We start from the raw sequence: 19,454 nt of genomic DNA on the forward strand, positions 1-19,454 counted from the left end.
AGAGAGAGAGAGAGAGAGAGAGAGAGAGAGAGAGAGAGAGAGAGAGAGAGAGAGAAAGAGAGAGAGAGAGAGAGAAAGAGAGAGAGAGAGAGAGCATTTGGAGGAGACTGAGATCAGGATGGGCCAGAGTTTTTTTTTAGTGGGCTTCATAGAGGAGGTGAGCCCCAAACTAGGTCTTAAAAGAAGAGTAGAATTTAGGGAAGTAGGGGAGGGTAGTATCCAGCCTGTAGGAAACTATGAACTATGGCACTGAGACAGATGTGAGTGATGATGTATTCAAAGAGATATTGCCTGCTTGTAGCATAGGGTAATGCTGAGAGGCAGGGCAGTGTAATAGAAAGACTGAATGAAGAGTCAAAGGTAATTTAAGGAGAAGGTACCTAGGGGCGCCTGAAGGATATCAGGAAAGGTGTCGTGTAGAAAGTGGTTTGAGCTGAGTTTTGAAGGCAACCAGGAATTCTAAGACACAGAGTTGAAGGAGTATATTCCAGGAATGGAGAGCAGTTGGTGCAAAGGCAAGGAAATGGGGGAGAGTATCTTATATGAGCAACAGTATGAAGGCCAATTTGGTTGGGCCATTGCATATATGAAGGAGAGTCATGTTGAATAATGCTGGAAAGATAGGCTAGGTTCTGAAGTGATTTTAGAGGTTTTAAATTGACGTGCGAAAGGATGAAGGACAAACATGAGAAAATGAGAAGTGAGAACACAAGGTTGGAAAAGATGATTTTCAAGAAGAAAGTGTGCAATGATGGTGGGCTTGGGAGACGTAAAGACTTTGCATGTCACGTTTGGCAAGTTCTTGTTATCTCTAACTGTGGATGGGAATATCTGGAGCCGTCATTACCTCCAAATCTACCATGGTAGCTTTATGGTGCAGGTACGGATGGAGGGCCTGGGTTTGAATCCAAATTCTGCCTCTTACTGCTTACATGGCATTGGGTAGGTCACAACTACCCTGGGCCTAAACTTCTGCATCTGAAAAATGAGACCGTTGGGTTACAGGACCTTTGAGATCCTTTCTAGATCTAAATCTCTGATCCTATGCCATGGGTTTTCTTAGCAGGTAACCAATTCTTATTTGGGGGTGTTTGATTGGCTACCTCTGATGTTATGAAGCCAGGGAGATCCCAAGGGTTATCTAAATTTAAAGACCCAAATGGAAAAGATTCTGGACAAAAGAGAGCATGGAGGTAGATAATAAAGGAAGGAAAGTGTCTAGAGCAGGCAGTCTGTCACATTCAAGCCTTATGGACCTCAGAGAGAGTGCCACAATTTCAAAATGCTTCCTCTGATTATTCTGGTGGTAGGTTTACCTTCTTTAATTATGTGTGGCTTAGTCTAGGGGGCAAGAGGTAACCCACCGGGGAAACAGCTTTTGCTGAATATAATCCACAAAGTGGATGAAACATACAAGGCCAAGTAAATGTAGGATGTATTAACAACACATAGAAAGCCCTTTGCTAAATACCGCCAGTTAGTTCAGAGAAGGGTCCTCTGAGTAGGAAAAAAAATCCCAAGTTATTCAAGCCTAGTAACAAAGAAAATGAAGTGCACTTAGGGGTAACCCTTCCTATCTGAGAAATCCAATCCACTATCTGGAGGTGCTTTCGTGGTAGATTTCCCCTCCTCCCCCAAGCCAATTGTTTGAATAAAGAAGATCAACATGCATTTACCAAGTTCCTACTATGTGCCAGGCACTGGGCTAGATATTGGGGATATAAGTATGAAGAATGAAATGATCTCTGTTCTCAAGGTGCTTATATTCTAATAAGGAACATAAGGGCTATCACACACACACACACACACACACACACACACACACACACACACACACACAATATGTATATACAGATATACAGGTATCCCTTCCACATTGCGACTTTCCCTAGCAAGATTTCAGTATGTCACAGATTGGCAAAAGAAATTAAATGGGAATGTGGGGGGAGTTTTTCAGAAGTCACACACAACACATGAAGGCCAGTAGATGACAGAGAAAAAAAGTTTAGAAACTCAGAAATGCGTAAAATATGTGTATAGTATCAACATATTTTATCCTTTAGTATTTTAGCCACAAATATATACAATTTCTTTTTAAAAGTTAAAATAATTAAAAAGTTAAGGTTTGCAAAAAAGAATGTGAAAGCCAGCAGATGACATACAAAGGCTAGAAATGTAGAGACATCTTAACATTGACAGACAGCTATGATCAAATACTTAACCCAAATTTTACAATAAGGTGCTGTAAACACCCCATATAAGAAAAAAGAAAAAAAAAACCTCAGATTTCTTTTTTGGTACAAAGGGAATGCCTAAACATTTTACTCAGATTTTCCAGATGGCGGGGTTACCATGCCCCAAATTCTGTGATATAGAAGGGATACTGGTTCATGGATTTATGGTTATACAGGATATAATTCAAATTTATATATAGCTTTAAGCCAAGTGCTTTATATTTGTTATCTCAAGAAGCTAAATACAAGGTTGTTAGGGAGGGCAGACATTAGCAGTTGAGATCAGACAAGTCTTCATGAAGAAGGCACTTGACACTTGAGCTATTTATTTCTTGAAGGAAGAGAGGGATTCTGTGAGACAGAAAGAGGTAAGGAGAAAGTCTATTTTGGGCAAGGGGACAGCCGCTGCCAAAGTAGGGATAGAATTAAATGACTCTCCCTTGTGAGGAACCATGAGAAGGTCCGTAACAGTGAATGGACAATGGTAAGGGAAGGGTCAATCTCTTCTGAGCAGGTTCCTGGGCAGAGTGTCCAGCAGTTCTAGCAACTGTTGTCCTCACCTTTTTTTTTTTTTTCCCCTCTGAGTTGTTCATCGTTTGGGTTTTTTTTTAAATTTTAAAACTTTTAATTTTTAAAATAGTTTTCCATGGTTACCTATGCTTCCACCTTTTTGGAAGAAAGTTGAAAAACTCCAAATTTCTTCTCAGGCAATATTGGGTTTGGGGGCCCATCCTCTACTGCAGCTGGCATCTTGACTGTTCTGTCTCCAACATAAACATCAGGGAAAGTAAGATCTGGGAGTCAGGAGGAGCCTGGGTTTCCACCATAGCTCCAACAAGTACAGTGGTCCTTTGCAATATCGTGGTTCACTTATTCCAGCTTCACTGTATCATGGGTTTTTTTGGTTTTGTTTTTTATTTTTATTTTTTCATTATTTTATTTTATTTTTTAGAAAATTTTTCCATGATTAGATGATTCATGTTCTTACTTTCCCCTTCACCCCCTCAACCCTCCCCACCCCATAGCTGACATGCATTTCCACTGGTTTTAACATGTGTCATCGATCAAGACCTATTTCCATATTATTAATATTTGCACTAGGGTGATTGTTTAGTGTCTATATCCTCAATCATATCCCCATCAACCCACTTGATCAAGCAGTTGTTTTTCTTCTGTGTTTCTGCTCCCACAGTTCTTTCTCTGAATGTGGCTAGTTTTCTTTCTCATAAGTCCCTCAGCCTTGCTCTGGATCGTTGCATTGCTGCTGGTACAGAAGTCCGTTACATTCTATTTTACCACAGTGTATCAGTCTCTGTGTACAATGTTCTTCTGGCTCTGCTCCTTTCGCTCTGCATCAATTCCTGGAGGTCTTTCCAGTTCACATGGAATTCCTCCAGTTCATTATTCCTTTGAGTACAATAGTATTCCATCACCAGCAGATATCACAATTTAAATCTAATTCTGTTTGCGGAGTTACACTTATCGTGACATACTATTGGCTGATAGAATGAAAGGCGACCAGCCACAGCACTTTGTTCTAATTCCTGGGCAATGATTGGCTCAGGGACTGTAGGCTAATAAGAATGTGGAAACGGTTTATAGGAAAGTGAGAAGGGTTTATAAAGTCTTAAAATATATATAAGTAAGAAAATAAATATAATGACGCCACTTTGCAGATTTTCACCTATGATGGGAGTTTCGAATGTAACTCCCTCGTTAGGTGAGGGATCACTATGTACTATCTGTGTGAGCAAAGCAGGCAAATCGGTTGGCCACTCAGCCTCAGTTTCTTTATCTGTTAAAATGGCGATAATAAACACTTATTCTACCTATCTTATAAGCAGCAGTTTGGGGCAATGGATAGAGTACCAAACCTGGAGTCAGAAAGACTTATTGTACTGAGTTCAAATCTGGCCTTGGAGGCTTAGTAACTGTGTGACCCTAGGCAAGTGACTTAACTCTGTTTGCCTCAGTTTCCTTATCTGTAGAAATGAGTTGGAGAAGGAAATGGCAAACCTCTCCAGTATCTCTCCCATGAAAATCCAAAATGGGGTCAAGAAGAATTGGAAATGCCTGAACAACAACAACAACCCTATCTCATAGGGTTATGTCTAAGGAAAGCATTTTGGAAATCTTATAACAACTACAGAAACATGAGTTATTTTTCCTGCTAGTCGTAGTCCTATCAGTCTGGAAAGTCGTGGGCTCATTGATCACAGAGACAGAGCTGGAAGGGGTTTTAGTGGCTATGTAGTCCGACCTCCTCTTTTCACAAGAAAAATCATAGTTTCTGAGATGCTAAATGGCTTGGCCAAGCTCACACAACCAGTGAGTACCAGAAGCAGGAAATGAACACAAGTCGTCTGCCTCCAGAGCCCCAGGGATTTCCATTGTATCATGATGACTCCCCCACCTCCAACATCAGTCTACCAGCACTGGGGTGGAGTGGGGGGAGGGGGGTGGAGGGAGGGAACCCCATGTAGAATGCAGCAGTTTCTTTACCCAGACATCTGCAAGTCTGAACCTGAAAGGGAAGATTCAATTTTGTGACTTGCTTTAAAAAAAAAATTCATTATCAGCATCTAACAATTCCCTTTCTGAATTGTTTAATTCCACAATGCAACCACTTCTGTACAACTGGCCTATCATCTGCTAGGATTAAGATTCATTTCAAATGAAAGTTTCTTTTTTTTTTCTCTTCATTTTCTCCCCTCTTTTATTCCCAAACTGATTTGCATTACAAAAAAATTAAACAAAAGCAGCATTTTGAATCTCCACTCATTACTCCCGTTACATTTGTTAACATCATTATCATCAGCTGAAGATGGCAACTATTATCAACTGTTGCAGGGCTTCTGAAGACCTCGCACTATATTCGTTTAGAAAATTGCTCTAATGCACATGCTTTCAGAGGTTTAAAATCGACCACAGCGTGATGAGCTATATAATGCTGCGCATTTTTTTTTTTTTTTTTAGCTAATGGTGCTTTTACTTTGGTGGTTTTTTTTTTTAACACCTTGCATCCAAATATAAATCCATTTCTGGTAGCAAGCAGCAGATCCTGGACATTGATGGGAGGGGCCACTCTTTCCCCCTGGGTGGGCAGTACTTTTTACTCACAGCACTTTCTGTACCCACCCCCTCACCTCCCTGTGTCAGACAGATCGATTAATCCCCCCAGGCTATTCTCCAGGATCCTGGGTCAGAGATTTGGAATTAGAAGGACTTTAGGGGTCACGGAATCCACCCCCCTTGTTTTCTAGATGAGCAAACGAAGGCCCGGAATTGGAAAGTGACTTGGCTAGAGTCAGAAGCTGGGAAGTGTCTAAGGCAGGATTCCTACCCAGGTCTCCCTGATTGGCAGTCCAGCACTCTATCCATTGTTCTTCACTGCCTCTCTAGGGCCTATTCACAGTTCTTCCAGGGCCTATTTTCCTACCTATCCAGCCTCTCCTTAGGGACAAGATCAGTTCTCTAGGAGTTTACATTCCCCTGGAGAATATACTCATGTAAGCACAAAATAATTCAGTGAAGGAGAAAGTATTCTAGATGTTATGGCTACCTGTGTAATATTGAGCAAGTGACTTCCTCTCTCTGGACCTGAGTCTCTCATTTTTAAAGTGAGGGGCCTGGATTAGATGATCTCTAACTGTTCCAGCTCTAAATCAGTTCTCTTGAGTAGCTATCTAGGACTCTTTTTTCTCTGAATCCAAGAAGCCTCTTCCCAAATATATCATGCTTTCCCTCTCATTCTCCCTTTCCTTCTCCCTCTCCTTCTCTCTTCCTCCCCACCCCACCCCATCTCTGTCTGTCTCTGTCTGTCTTGCTCTCTTTCTCTGTCTCTCTCCCCCTCATTTTCTCTCTCTCTGTCTGTTTCTCTTCTCTTCCTCTTTCTCTCTCTCTGTATCTCTTTCTTTCTCTATCTCTCCCTCATTTTCTCTCCCATGTTTTCTCTCATTCTCTCTCTATCTCTCACTCTCATTTTCTCTGTCTCTCCCTCTCACTTTCTCTCTCTCTGTCTCTCTCCCTCTCATTTTCTCTCCCTCACTCTCTCATTCTCTCTCTCACACACACATACAAACATGTACATACACAAATGCACACACACATTATACCTCTAGGCAATAAGTCGGGAGGAAGGAGTAGAGCTTAAAAGAACAGAGATAGGAAGATAGTCCTGGTAGGGAATTGTAACCAAAGGCCAGGTGACACTGTTCATTAATACAGAAAAAAGCACATTCATTCCCATTGTAAATTACCAAATTTCTATATTCATAGAAATCCAGGGCCCCTGGAGAGAGGGGAGCAGGTTGGAAAATGTATGAAGTGCTAGTTTCTTATGGAAATAGGAATTTTTGATAATTGCACTGGCGCTCTTCTTTATCTGCTTTTGCATGTTAATGTGGGGATGCTAGTTTGTGGCTCTTGTTTTTTTTTAAAGTGCACACACACACACACACACACACACACACACACACACTACTCCTGCACAGGCGCAGGCCTTTCCTCCCTGATATTCCAGTCTTCCATTCATCCTAATAGCTGAGAACCAACATCTGTGACCCTGCTCAATCACACTCAATCATTCTGCTCATCAAACCATAGAAAGAAGAGATGGAAAATAGACAGCCCATTATCACTAGGGTCAGTGCTCTGGGCTGGGGAGCCTTCTCCTTAGCAGTCACTTCAATCACCACTCTCTGCATGGTCTCTGGAAGTTCCCCAAGAGACTATTCTCAAGACTAACAAATCCCAGTAATCATGACCTGTCCAGGACCAAAGAGTATGCAGGGCGAAATGTGTTTTTAGTGCCCTCCATCTTCCTTTTCTGTACTATAATCTTCATTTGGCATTGAACGCAGAGTATTCAATTCCATGACATTTATTAAGGGCCAGTTACTGCTCTAGGGCATGGGGATGATGCAAAGTGGACACAAGTTCCCTGCCCTCATGGAACTTATAGTCTAGTACTAGGGTAGGCCAGAGGGAGAGGTGATAAGCCAAATATAGAGAACTATTAATACTCAATAATACATGATATTTACAAATGTTCATTTGTTTTAGTCATGCACACTCTTCATGACCCTATTTGGGGTTTTCTTGACAAAGATCCTGGGGTAGCTTGTCATTTCCTTCTCTAGCTCATTTTCTAGATGAAGAAATAGAGGCAGAGTTATGTGACTTGCCCAGGGTCACACAGCCAGTAAGTGTCTGAGACTGGATTTGAACTCAGGAAGATGAATCTTTCTGACTTTGGGTCTGGTGCTCTATCCATGGCACCACCTAGCTGCCCTAATTATATTCATTAATTTTATATTGTATACTTGTAATGTATAATTAATTAATTACATAATTACTGTCCTAAGACTAGAACAAAGTGCTATAGGCAGTCAAAGAGGGAAGGTTGTTACTGAAAGGATGGATCAGAAAAGGTTTAGTGGAAGAGATGGTTTTTGAGTTGGGTATTAAAGGATGAATAAGAATTCAACAAATGAGAAAAGAAGAAAGGGGACATTTTAGACACAATGAGCAATATCATCAACAGCAAGGCAAGAAACTGGAGGGCATGGGAGGAGAGAGAGAATAGTTCAGTTTGGCTGGAATACTTCCATATCCACTCAGAACCTATCAATAGATAGATAGAGTTCCAGGCCTGAAATTGGGGGGAGAGGGTGTCCTGGGTTCAAATAAGACCTCAGACACTTCCTGGCTGTGTGATCCTGGGCAAATCACTTAATCCCATTTGTCTAACCCTTGCTCTCTTGTCTTAGAGTTGTTTCTAGGATAGAAGGTATGGGTTTTTTAAAAAAAGAACCTATCCTGCATCTTGTTCCTATAAGAAGCTATTCATCAGTCAATCTCCACTCAAGACCTAAACTAATTCCCCTACCAATTATCCTCTTTTGTCTGGGACACTGCAATTTCTTAGTGTACCAAGTTAGAAACCTTGGAGTCATCTTTGATTCTTCCCTGTCTTGCATCTTCTCTGTCTAAATAAAGTGCAGTAATGCTATTTCTTCTTCTGAATGTCTCTTGTCCTTCCTATCACTTGGGCTACCACTCCAGTCTGGTCCCTTATCACCTCGTGCCTGAACTACTGAAACAGTCTTTGGGCTGGTGACTGACTTCTTGTTTCTTCTTTTCTTTCTAATATATCCTGCACAACACTGTCTAATTTTCCTGATATATTACTTTCATAATGTCATGCCCTCTCTCAAGGATCCTCCCTAGATCCCTATTATATTAAATCCAAATTCCTCTACCTGACTTTTAAGGTACTACCTAATCTTGACACCATACTTCCACCTCTTAATGTATTAGAAAGGCAACAAGGTCCAGTGGAAAGAACGCACTGACTTTGGAATCAAAGGGCCTGAATTCAAATCTGGCCAGGTAAAGCCATGGAGGAAAAAATATCCTAGTCACAATAATTATAAGAATGCCTGGGAGGAACAAAAAAAGATCTATGTAAAAAAATAGATAGGGAATAAAGAATGGCATAGAGAACTGATACCTTAGTAGTACTGGGGAAGTATGGTAGAAAACTTTAACCAAGAACATAAACTCTGAAAATTAGGATGGGACAATGAGAAAACAATAACTCAATAAGACATAAGAAATATTAAAACAAAATCAAGAGATTGACAAAAAGCAAAAAAAATCCAAGAAACATTATATCAAAAACAACTGACCTGAACCCGGCCTCAGCCACTTCCCAGCTGTGTGACCCTGGGCAAGTCACTTGACCCCCATTGCCCACCCTTACCACTCTTCCACCTATGAGACAATACACCGAAGTACAAGGGTTTTAAAAAAAAACTACTGACCTGGAAAACAGATCAAGGAGAGCTAATCTAAGAATTTATTGGGCCATCCAAAAATCCTGACATCCCCCACCTCCCACTCAAATCCAGATACCATATTTCAAGAAATTGCAAACAAAAACAATCTAGAACTCTTAAAACCTGAGGGCCAAGTAAAAATAGAAAAAATCTAGTATTTACCTTAAAGTATCTCCAAAATCAAAATTCTCAGCAAAGTCTTAGCCAAAATCCAAAGCTTTCAGGTCAAAGAAAAATACTAGAAGCATCCATAAAAGTAAGTTAAAGCAAAACAGTAAGTATCACACAAGGTCTGACAGGTGAACATGAAATAAAATAACCTAAAAAGCAAAAGACAAAAGGCTTACAACCAAGGATAACCTATCTAAGCAAAACTAAGTGTAACCCTACAGGGGAAAAAAACAAAACTTTAATGGGATAGAGTATTTCAGAACATTCCTAATGAAAAATCTATCAGAGTCATAGAAGTAACCTTAAAGTTGACTATAACAAAAGCCATCTTTTAACTGAAGAAGTCTAACTGGGTGCCAGGAATCCAAACTAACACTCTTTTTTGGTCATTTTCCTTGCCATCTAGAGATAAAATAATGATTACTGGCCAAAGTGGATTGAGTCTATTCCTTCCCTAGAGGTAATTTTGGTCACTAAGATTGGTGAATCCACATGACAGACTGGAAAAGGGACAGGATGGGATAATGGATAGTGTGCTAAACTTGAAGACAGGAAGAACTGGGTTCAGATCCTATCCCTGACAGTTATTGGCTATGTCACTATGGGCAAGTCACTTAAATCCCCTGAGCCTCAGGTTCCTCATTTACAGAGTGAGAGAGTTATTTTAGAAGAGCTCTAAGGTCCCTTCCAGCTCTAAACCTATGATCTATGATAAGACTGGATTCTCATTCTAGCTCCAACACTGACCTGTCACATGGCCCAAGGTAGATTATGGAACAGGGTCAGTGCCCCAGTTTTCCACTCCCCTTTGAATCTCCAGGGCCTACTCTTCTCTGCTAACTCCTCTCTCCAGACAATCCTATGGAAATCTCTCTTTGGCCCCCATGAATTCCTGAGCTTCAATCTATGGAATGACCACCTTCCCCAGGGAGGTTTGGATAATGACATGGATTACTCTCCCAGAGTGGTTCAAGCTGATTTATAATGGTTATAAAAGAGGTCAGAGCTTGATTAAGTTTAATAGATCAATTAATTAAACCAAACCAAACAAACATAATGAACATAAAAATTACAGCCTCTGTCATTGGTCCAGATGTGCCCCTAATGTCAGGTCCTGACAGACTCCACTGAATCCATCCATCTTAACACCTAATGGGGTTAATGGCCCATGGCCATGAGGTGGGAGTGGAATTGGAAATCCCTAGTAACTCTTGCTACGTGGGGGTAAACCAGTAAACTCTCCCATCTCTCCCCAATTCTCTACCTTCTCTATCAACCTTTATAAGGATATAGTGGGGCAGACATGGTACAAATTAAATGGAAACCACATATGGCAGAGGCCACCCTCTGAAGAACACCAATCAATCAACACATATTTCTCATGTCTCCTACTTCTTAGGAACAACTACTTCCCTTGGTTCTGTTCAATAGCATTTATTAAATACCTGGTCTCCCTGCCTCATCTTCCTACTCCAGTCCTTCCTCCACTCAGCTTGATCAAATTGGCCTTCCTGTACAGATCTGACCATGTCCTCTCCCTATTCAATAAATGATGGTCACTCCTTATCACCTCCAGGATCAAAGGTAAAAATCCTCCGTTTGCCATTCAAAGCCCTCCATGGCCTGACTCCTCCTACTTTTCCAGTCTTCTTTCATCTTAATCTCTACCATGTGATCTCTCTTTGATCCAGTAATGTGGGGCTTCTTGCTGTTCCTTGCATACATAAGACATTCTATCTCCAGTCTCAGCATTTCCTCTGGATGCCTGTCATGCAGAACTCTCTCCCTTCTCATCTCTGCCTCCTGGATTCCCAGGATTCCTTCAAGGGTCAGTTAAAATCTCACCTTCTGCACAATAAAAATTTAACCATCAGCTCTCTATTGACTCCACTGGCTCCAATGCAAGTTACGAGGATGCCTAATGGTCACTCGTGAAGACTGAGACAAACTCTAGAGAACGGAGGCAGAGACATCCACTTGACAAGTATTACTCATAGAGTCCTCCCCACCTCATATTACAGCTCCTGATAGCAATTCCTGGTGGGTCCCACAGCCCACTAGCCCCTGAAAATAGATTTAAATTACTGCTTTATTTGTCATCCAACTCAGGGGGTTGATTTATGCTGCCCAAACAATCCAGCCTTTATCTCAGTCACCCAGCCGCATTACTGGTCATTCATCATGCTTAACTTCTCCGTTTACTGTTGGGCTTCTGGGGCAGCTAGTTGCTTTTGGTTTTGTTTCCCTTCTCAGAAAGAAGCAGGAGTAACCAAGAGTGTCTATCCAGGGTATGAAAGGATCCATGGGGCAAAGACCCCTGCTCGACAGAGCCTGGGGCAAAGGGGTAAAAGGCCATGGATGTAGGATGTAGGAGGCAGGATGAGGCAGCAAGGCCATGGTGTGGGAAAGCATGCTGGGGACATGGGTTTGAAACGCCACATATGCCTGTGTGACCTTGGGCAGGTCATTTTGTTTTCCTGGGCCTCAGGTTGCTCATCTTAAACCCTTTTTTCCTTTTCCATAAAACCTCTATTATAGGTTTTAAGCTGAGGTCTGGCTTTTCTTGGACTTGTCCTTCTTTGTGAATCTTCTCTAAGCTCCTCTTTGCCCTTACAAAAATTGAAATCTTGCTGAAGCATCTTCTGTGCCCACAAAAAAGCAGGAAGGATACTATTTATTCTGGACTTAGTAGTGAAGGGGCAGTCTTTCTTGAAAAGATGGAAAGAGGAAAAAAAAGATGAAAGGGGATAGAGGCCCCATACCCTGAAAAGTTTAATAATCATGCAAATTTGCAGACTATGTTAACGTTTTACCATATATTTTCCTTACAAAAACTTTAGGAAATGAATAATGCAAGTAATGCTATGCCCATTTTATAGATGAGGAAACTGAGGCTCGGAAAATGTTGCTCTCAGAGAGGTTAAATGATACTAGTTAGTGGCAGAGGACAGGATTCAAATCCAAGTTTCTTGATTCTAAATCCAGCATTCTTTCCAGATATGATATATTATGTCTCATTTGGCTATAAACATCTGCTCTCCTGAGAGAGAAAGGATATTTTCTTCCTGGAAACAGAACCACAAGTGAGGGGCAAACAGGTTAAGATTGCAATGGCCTGTGATCATAGAGTCTTACTACAGTGGCCGGACTGTCATGGCCCAGATGGGGAAACCAGCATCCGTAAGTTTAGTGATTTTCCCAAGGCTTCACAGCAAGTAGGTGGCAGGCACTTGGGCTAGTTCGTGGCACGTTGCAAAGCCCAGTATCCAGACAGAACGGTGCCCAGACACCTTCCTTCTATATGCTGCCCCATAGTTACTGGAGATCAGAGAAACACCCCAGTCCCCTAGCCAGGGGTGGCTGGAGCCAGCTGCAGCAAGCTTATAATTGCCAACTGTTAAATTTTCAATGTGAGCATTTATGCCTCAGAAATCAGCAAAGACTACTAGATTTAAGAAAGTGATAGAGAAAATGCTAATAATGTAGATTAAACATAAAAGTGTGTCATGGGAGACAGGAGGTCCTGGGTTCAGATCTGGCTTCCTTAATGGCTCTTCTGCTTTGGAACCAATAAACAGTATGAATTCCAAAGCAGAAGGTAAGGTTGTTTTTTTTTTTTTTAAGTGTGTTATGGGTACCCTCCTTAAATGATTACCAGCATATCTCTTTCCTGTCCCTCCCAAAGAGTCCTCCAATGAACCAGCTGATTGGAGAAAAAAAGATCCAACCCGTATAAGCTCTGTTTAAAGAGAAAAGCAAAGAGAAGGCTTCATTCAACTTCTTTGGCACATCCGCAGCAAACAAAGGCTCAGGTGAAACAGTCCACTGACACAAGCCCTGGCTCAGCATCTCAGAATTCTCAGCATTTTCCAAATGTTTGCAACATGCCAGCAGTTAATATTTTAACAGCCGCACGTCCCAAGACAGACAGAGCAACGTCCAGAACGCCGCTCGGAGATTGAGTAATAATAGACTGGCTTCACGAGCAATCAATGAGGCATTCTTCCTCCTGCTCCAGCCTCCCACAGACCTTCCCTCTCTGGAGCCAACAAAGCCCGTCCATAGCAGGTCTGTTTCCCCTGAAACTGCCCCAGAACAGCCCTTATCCTGGACTGAATGACACAGGAACATTCTCTTCCCAGGGCACAGCTGGGAAGAGTGAGTCTTTGTGTGAACGCTCATGACACACACTACCGTTTCTCTTCCACTCCATTCAAATACAGCAGCTCTAGGAGAAAGGGGCAGCTAGATGGCAGGCAAAGTGGACTGAGCACCCGCCTGCAGTCGGAAAAGCTCCCCTTCCCCGGTTCAAACTCAGTCTCAGATACTTACCAGCTGGGTGACCTTGGACGAATCAGTTAGTCCTTGCTTGCCTCCATTTCTTCATCTCTAAAATGGGGATGATAAAACCATCTTCCTCCAAATGAGAGAATCTTTGTGAAGCTCTTAGCACAGTGCCTGGCACATAGCAAGTGCTTGTGTCAATGTTAGCTAGATATAATTTCAAGGTCAGAGGTGGCCTTTATTTCCCCAAGCTGGAACAAATCTTTAAGCCCCGAGCACAGCTATACGGGCATACCCTGCCTAATGTAATTAATCGGTTCGGTGAAAATACATTAGGTGAAACAACATCACAGGGGGCAGTTAGTTCCATAGGAATAATGTTACTAATGAATGACCAGCTGAACAACATGACAGCCAGGTTTCTCAGCTTTGTGTTAATATTTGGTCGTTTGGTGTAGAAGAAGGAGAACCGAAATGGGAGTGGGGAGATCTGTGGACACGTCCTGCCCCTGATGCTAACTGGCTATGTGTTTGGGAAAGTTATTTTAACTTTTATGGGCCTCAGTTTCCCTATCTGTAACATGAGGAAGTATGAAAGATAATTTCTAAAGTCCCCTTTAACAGGCACATTAATGCACAGTTTGGGTGAGGCTGTGAATTGATCCATCCAATTTGGAAAGAAATTTGGTACTATTCTCCACAAATCTCCGAACTATGCAAACTCAGACTCAGTGATGATGATGGTGGTGGTGGTGGTAGTAACAGCATAGAGAATGCTTTAAGATTTGCAAAACATTGCAGTCTCATGTTATCTCATTTGATCCTTACAGCAATCCTAAGATTATTATTATCCCCACTTTACAGATGAAGAAACTGAGGCTGAGAGACATTAAGTAACTTTGCTAGGATCACATGCATAGGAAATGTCAAGTATTCCTGATTCCAAGACCCATATTCAATTCATTGTCTCACCTAGCTTTGATACCAGAACTGGGTCTATACCCCCACAGAGATCAAAAAAAGAGGACAAGGACCTCTATGTACAAAAAAATATTTATAGCAGCTCTTCTTGTCATAGCCCCAAACTGGAAATGAAGGGGGTGCCTGTCTAATGGAGAATGGCTAAGTAAATTATAGTATATGAACGTAATAGAATATTACTGTGCCGTAAGAAATGAGGAAATGGACAGTTTCAGAGGAAACTGGGAAGACCCTTATGAAGTGACGCAGAAGGAAATGAGCAGAATTAGGAGAACAATTTATACAGTGACAGCAAAATTATAGAGAAAACAACTTTGAGAGATTTTAGCATGCTGAACAATGCAATAATGATAAACAACAAATTCAGAGGACTGATATATGAAATATGTCACCTACTTCTTGCCCGAGAAGTGATGGGCTTAAAGCACAGAATGAAATAAATATACATGCTTAGACATGGCCGATACTGGGATTTCTTTTGTTAGACTATACGTATTTGTCATGAGCTTAATTTTCCATTTTTTATTTTTCAATGAGAAGACCAGAGGGAGACATGAGAAATTTTGGTAAAATAAATATTTTTTAAAATAACAAAAAAGATAATGATCTATGAATATATATTATTTTGAAACACTGATCAGGGCAGCCTTAGTGGTGGCATATTTGTAATATCTTTGCTCGAGAATTGAAAAGAATTTGAATAGCCAGGACCTAAAGATGAGAATGTTAGGAATATGAATGTTTCTGTATTTGGAAGGGAAATAAATGGGAAAGAAGAGTGAATGTCTTTGAAATACCTATCATTTGTAAGCATAAGATTCATATTCATATTCATATGGCTACATTGTTCTCATTCTCTCCCTTATAAAAACTATACAAACTATGGCTCCCAAAATTGAAATAATATGTCAAGGATCTATAATTTCATAGAATGTCCCTATATTACATATGAGACATATATGAGACCTATAAATATAGTGGATCTTCTTAGTTGCCAGAGCATAGAAAAGTTGTGACTTGTCTATAGTCACACAGTTGGCAAATTTTTGGAGGCATAATTTGAACCCAGGTCTTCTAGATTCTAAGTTCAGAGCATTCTACCCTTCAGATGCTTCTACTGTTACTTCAATATCCCATTAGATCTGTGATCTCATTGGTTTGGAGACTCCTTTCAGTTATGAAGATCATAAACTTTCTATGCCCACCCACAAACTCTGCATGACTCTTATCCATGACCTTTCTCAAATTCATCATCGGAAGTCCACCCAACAGACCTTCCTCTCATACCTGGACATTAAAAGAATACTAATGGAGCACGAGGGCTAGACAATAGGGATTCATCATCTTCTCCATTTCCTTCTTCCCTCATTCTCTCCTTTCCTTCTTCCCTCCTTCCCTCATTCCCTCCTTCCTCCCTCCCTCCCTTCCTTCTTCCCTCATTCCCTCCTTCCTTCCTTCCTTCTTCCCTCCCTCCTTCCATCCTTTCCTTCCTTCCTTCTTCCCTCCCTCCCTCCCTTCTTTCCTTCCTCCCTCCCTCCCTCCTTTCCTCCCTCCCTTCCTTCCTCCTTTCCTCTCTCTCTCCCTCTTTCCCCCTTCCCCTTCCCTTAGAAAGGTACAGATTCCCACACCAAAAAAACAAATAAAATGCCTCTTTGCCCTCCAGGAATTTCTGACTCCTCCTACAACATCCAGAATTTTAATATTCTGTGACAAGTTTAATAATAGTAGTTAGGATGTGGCTAGGCCAAGATAGACTCTGAGTCCTTTGTGTAAACTTTAGGCAGTTCAAGCCTTCCTTCCCTCTGCTTTGCTGCCTCTGACAAATCAAAATCTATTAGCACTCCACAGCTTAGCCACTTGGGTGGGAGTGAACCCTGAGCAGAGAATGACAAAGCCTCCTGCCTCTGGCCGCCTCAGCATTGGCAGCCCCTTAACCAAAGAACCCAGCCACGTCATTTATAATAACACATAGGCATCCAGGTACAGCGCAGATAGCAATTTTCCTTTTTACTTATTGGTGCAAAGAGAGTCAAAGAATCTGACAGGGCCCCAAACAAGCTGTCAGTAACTTCTAATTAGGGCTGCAACAGCATAAAGAATTCGCACGCCTTCCCAACCATGGAATTAGCAGGACAAAGTGCCGGGATGGAGTCAGACAGGCTGAAAGAGAAAAGCCCAGAATGGGGCTGCTGGAAGGTGGGGTGGCTAGAAGGGTGGGGAAGCAGAGGGCTGAACCATAGGGGAAAATGCAGCTCTGTCTTCTGAGGAAGCCACCAAGACATCTCTCCAGTGGCTCTCGCTCTTCCTGAACGTAGGCTTCTTTTCCTTTTACTCCACAAAAAGCTCTGGTGAGAAGAGGAAATCAATCAGCCAGAGGGGGAAGAGCATTCCTTCATGCCCACTACCATCACCACCAATAAAAGCATTCCTAAGGGTAGGGTTTGCATCCATTACTGTGGTAAGAAGCTCAGTAAAAAAGTAACTGAATAGGAGCAGCTGGTGGCTCAATGGATAGAGAGCTAGGCTTGGAGATGAGACATCCTGGGTTCAAATCGAGCTTCTGACACTTCCTAGCTGTGTGAACCTAGGCAAATCCCAACCCCAATTGCCTAGCCCCTACTATTTTTCTGCTTTAGAACCAATACTTAGTATTGATTTTAAGATGGAAGGTAAAAGTTAAAAAAAAAAAATAAATAACTGAATAGACTGCATAGATCAATTCTGTCCCTTTCGCTGCTGGAGGGATGATAAAGGGGTGGAGAAGATCAGAGATGATGGTACCCCTGATAGATCATAGATCTAAATAGATCTATCTAGACTTGGAAGGAACTTGTCATTGAGTCTGATCCCTTCATTTTTATAGATGAGAAATGAAGCCCAAAGAAGTAAGATCACTTGTCCAAGGTCACACAAGGAAAAGTCAGAGGACTGATTTAAGCCCAGGTTTTCTGATTTCATAGGAAAAAAGCTTTGCTTAGTATGCCGTTTTGACTCTAGTTGTGTGACTAGCCAAGAAAAAGGAGATGAGCATGAATATCAAATTTATTTTGGGGTGGAAGATAAGTGGTATTGTTTTGAAGTGGGATAGAGAGGAAAGAGAGAAGTTCCTAGTTTAAACAGGGGCATGTCAGAGGGAAGGATTTGGACTCATAGTCCCTATTCCAAGCTTCTTGACTTTCCCAATCAGAATTTGGTTCAGCCAGTTTTCTAGATTGTTGTGGAGGGAGTATATGGGAGGCAAAAATGCTGGCTCTGCTCCTTCCTACTGAAAAGTTTGACCTAAGAGGCCAAGGAATCAGAAGAAAGACCATAGGATTTATGGTGAGTTCTTGTTTAGTCCTTTTCCATTTGTGCCTGACTCTTCATGACCCTATTTAGAGTTTTCTAGACAAAGATACTAGAGTGGTTGGCTTTTTCCCTTCTTCACCTCATCTTACAGATGAGGAAACTGAGGCCAACACTTAAGAAAATCACAAAATCTCAGGGTTAGAAGAGATCCAAGAGGCCACATCATCTCATCTATAACTGGAAAAATAATCCCCTTTACAGTATAACTAACAAGATATCATCCAGCCTTTCCTGGCAGACCTCTGGAGGAGAGCCAGTTCTTTCTCCAGGGAGCCCATTCTACTTTTAGGGAGCTCTTGCTATTAGGAAATTTTTCCCAACCTCAAACCTAAATTTGCTTCATTGCAATCAGTCTCCCATTGCTCTGGGAGTCTCTGGGGTCAAGCACAACAGGCTTATTCCTGCTTCTATACATACACTTCAGATATCACATTTCTGCTAAGCCTTTGGTTCGCTAGACTAAATACCTGTAGTTCTTTCAAACATTTTCCTGCAGTGCAAACTTTGGGCCCTTGACTGTTACTGGCTGCCTTCCTCTGGGTGCTATCTCTCTAAGGCAGTGATGGGCAACTTTTTAAAGAGGGGGCCAAAGGAAAGAAAATGCTCATCTGTCAATCTGTTTCTAAGGCAACTCTTTCAAGTTTCATTGTATTGTATCCTACTCATTGTATTCGTCAGATTAGGAATAATGTCCGGTGGCCCAATAGAACATTTTAGGGGGTCCCCCCCATCTGGCCCATGGGCCATAGTTTGCCCGTCACTGCTCTAAGGGTATCAAGGCCTTTTCTAAAATGTGGCAATCAATACTGAACACAATGCTTCAGATGTGGTCCTTCCATGGACACTCTGCCCCTCATTGCCACTGAAGACTTTTTAAAAACTGTCTTGGCCTATAATTCTATCAACATAAGAGACTCCCTTTGTGGAAACTCCCTCCATCAATAGCGGTTAGCAACTTGTTCATACCTTCTAGTCCTAGAGTTTTATGGTCCTTACTGCCTCTCTCTGGTGAAAGTGACTTCCCCAGTCCGTATGCATCGGGGCAGGACTATAGTCCCACGTCTTTCTGATTCCAAGGTTTACATGCAACCAAAGAGCCAGGCTGCTTCTCCAAAACCTAAGACAATATTGACTTTTATTTATTTATTTTAAAACCTTACCTTCTGTCTTGGAGTCAATACTGTGTATTGGTTCCAAGGCAGAAGAGTGGTAAGGGTAGGCAATGGGGGTAAGTGACTTGCCCAGGGTCACACAGCTGGGAAGTGTCTGAGGCCAGATTTAAACTTAGGACTTTCTGTCTCTAGGCCTGGCTCTCAAACCACTGAGCAACCCAGCTGCCTCAACATTGACTTTTAAAGGAAAAAAGTTATTGAATCTTTTGTCTTTATATTACATTTCCCAAAGCATTCTTTCCTTCTTTCGCCTCTCACAGAGTCATCTCTTACAACAAAGGATTTTCTCGTTCAGGTGTTTCAGTCATGTCCAATTCCTTGTGGCCCCATTTCCAGGTTTTATTGGCAGACACTGAAGGGCTTTACCATTTCCTTTTCCACCTCATTTTACAGACGAGGAAAATGAAGCCAATAGGATTAAA

At 41.7% G+C, this 19,454-nt stretch overlaps 1 protein-coding gene across 1 annotated transcript in view; it reads right to left on the reverse strand.

Annotated features, from left to right (window-relative positions):
* The window catches only part of DSCAML1 (DS cell adhesion molecule like 1), a 542,818-nt gene that overhangs the window by 412,246 nt on the left and 111,118 nt on the right, over window positions 1-19,454 (reverse strand). The window lies entirely within an intron of this gene.

This window comes from Gracilinanus agilis, chromosome 3 (genome assembly GCF_016433145.1).
Source record: "Gracilinanus agilis isolate LMUSP501 chromosome 3, AgileGrace, whole genome shotgun sequence".
NCBI lineage: Eukaryota > Metazoa > Chordata > Mammalia > Didelphimorphia > Didelphidae > Gracilinanus > Gracilinanus agilis.